The 2,949-nt window shown below is 46.6% G+C and overlaps 1 pseudogene; it reads left to right on the forward strand.

Moving 5' to 3' along the window:
* Nucleotides 1-277: 277 nt before the first annotated feature.
* LOC126210923 (5S ribosomal RNA) lies at nt 278-394 on the forward strand (annotated as a pseudogene).
* The last annotated feature ends 2,555 nt before the right edge of the window (nt 395-2,949 follow it).

Below are 2,949 nucleotides of genomic sequence, written 5' to 3' on the forward strand. Positions count from 1 at the left end.
CTAGTTCGAAAACCCACAAGTAATAAAGACATATAGTTTCAAACAGGCCTGATATTACCGACAGTGTCAGTATAGAGACAGGAATCAATTACCATGACGTCACCATAGTGAAGTTGTTTACTTAACTCAATAAATCCATCGAATAGGCTAGGAGAGTATACTTGCTAGTAGGAACAGATAAGCAGTTGTTAGCATCACACTCAGACTTTGAATGGACATCATATAATTCCAGTATGGTTGACATAGAAGAATTATGGGCAACGTTTAAAAGAATTGTGGCAACGGCCTTGCCGCAGTGGATACACCGGTTCCCGTGAGATCACCGAAGTTAAGCGCTGTCGGGCGTGGCTGGCACTTGGATGGGTGACCATCCAGCAGCCATGTGCTGATGCCATTTTTCGGGGTGCACTCAGCCTCGTGATGCCAATTGAGGAGCTACTCGACCGAATAGTAGCGGCTCCGGTCAAAGAAAACCATCATAACGACCGGGAGAGCGGTGTGCTGACCACACGCCCCTCGTATCCACATCCTCAACTGAGGATGACACGGCGGTCGGATGGTCCCGATGGGCCACTTGTGGCCTGAAGACGGAGTGCTTTTAAAAGAATTGTGAATCGTGCCGTGCACAATTACGTGCCGAGTAAATGATTTGAGAACGGAAAAGGGCCACAGTGGTTTTAATAAGCAGGTCGGAAGTTGCTGAGGAAGCAGGAACCAGAGACTGTTGCACTCTGATACAAAATACACACATCAAAAATGGCTCTAAGCACTATGGGACTTAACTGCTGTGGTCATCAGTCCCCTAGAACGTAGAACTACTTAAACCTAACTGACCTAAGGACATCACACACATCCATGCCCGAGGCAGGATTCGAAAATACACACATCAGAAAAAGTTTTGCATCACGTCAGACCCGAGAGTTTCAGAACCTGTACAGAAAATTGGAATAGAGAGCAACATAAATATCATTTCCCCCTTTTTATTGCTCATGAAAACCACATATTGCGTGTTGTACCACCAAACAGCGAGACTTTCAGAAGTGGTATCATTTCCCCCTTTTTATTGCTCATGAAAACCACATATTGCGTGTTGTACCACCAATCAGCGAGCCTTTCAGAAGTGGTGGTCCAGATTACTGTGCACACCGGTACCTCTACTACTCAGTAGCACGTCCTCTTGCACTGATGCATGCCTCTATTCGCCCCTAATTCCATCAAGGCACTATTGGTCCAGAGTGTCCCACTCCTCAACGGCGATTCGGCGTAGATCCCTCAGAGTGGTTGATGGGTCACGTCGTCCATAAACAGCCCTTTTCAATCTATCCCAGGGATGTTCGATACAGTTCATGTATGGAGAACATGCTGGCCACTCTAGTCCAAAGATGTTGTCCTGAAGGAAGTCATTCACAAGATGTGCACGACGGGGCGCGAATTGTCGTCCATGAAGACCCATGCGTCACCAACATGCTGTCGATATGGTTGCACTATCGGTCGGAGGATGGCATTCACGTATCGTGCAGCTGTTACGCCACCTTCCATGACCACTAGCCGCGTACGTCGGCCCCACAAAATGCCACCCCAAAACAGCATGGAACCTCCACCTTGCTGCACTCGCTGGACAGTGTGTCTAAGGCGTTCAGCCTAACCGGATTGCCTCCAAATACGTCTCCGACGATTGTCTGGTTGAAGGCATATGCGACACTCATCGGTGAGGAGAACGTGATGCCAATCCTGAGGGGTACATTCGGCATGCTGTTGGGCCCATCATTACCGCCCTGCATGGTATCCTCGTTGCAAAGATGGACCTCGCCATGGACGTCAGGAGTGAAGTTGCGCATCATGCAGCCTATTGCGCACACTTTGAGTCGTATCACGACGTCCTGTGGTTGCAGGAAAAGCGTTATTCAACATGGTGGCGTTGCTGTCAGGGTTCCTCCGAGCCATAATCCGTAGGCAGCAGTCATCCACTGCAGTAGCAGCCACTGGGCGGCCTGAGCGAGGCATGTCATCGACAGTTTCTGTCTCTCTGTATCTCCTCCATGCCCGTAAAACATCGCTTTGGTTCACTCCGAGACGCCTGGATGCTTCCCTTGTTGAGAGCCCTTCCTAGCACAAAGTAAACAATTCGGACGCAATCAAACCGCCATATTGACCGTCTTGGCATGGTTGAACTACAGACAACACGAGCCGTGTACCTCCTTCCTGGTGGAATGACTGGAGCTGATCGGATGTCGGATCCCCTCCGTCTAATAGACGCTGCTCATGCATTGTTATTTACATCTTTCGGCGGGTTTAGTTATATGAACAGTCAAAGGGACTGTGTGATACAATACCCACAGTCAACGTCTATCTTCAGGAGTTCTGGGAACCGGGGAGATGCAAGAACAATTTTAAATTTTTCATCCATTTTACTGTCTTCACTGTAGAAGTAAAAATATAAATCGTAATGCTTTAATTACATAGTGGTGTCTACATCTATGGGTAAATAAAGGGCTTAACAGGAGTGTAGCTTTGTGTGGAAGTAAAAATCTAATGGTAGACGGACAAGGAGAGCATAGAAGCTTTTGAGAGAGGTGTTACAAAAAAAAAAAAAAAATGTAGATGTGTAGTTCGAATAACTAAAGAGTAGATATAGCATTGAATTGTAGAAAAAGTAATTTGAGGCACAACTTGATAGGGCATATGCTAAGGTACTATGAATTGTCAATTGGGTAATACAGGGAGCGTGGGGTACAAACTGTGCAGAGGGCATAAGACGTGGCTGCAGTAAGCAGATTCAAATGCACGTTTTCTGCAGCAGTTACGTAGAGATAAGATTGGCTAGCGTAGGGAACTCTAGACTTGTGACGGAACATCACAATAAAATAAACAATTAATAATGGCTTCTTACACATCGACGTATACAGAGAAATAGAGCAGAAAATATACAAGTACATATAGGCACAGATT

This window comes from Schistocerca nitens, chromosome 1 (genome assembly GCF_023898315.1).
Source record: "Schistocerca nitens isolate TAMUIC-IGC-003100 chromosome 1, iqSchNite1.1, whole genome shotgun sequence".
Classification (NCBI taxonomy): Eukaryota; Metazoa; Arthropoda; class Insecta; order Orthoptera; family Acrididae; genus Schistocerca; species Schistocerca nitens.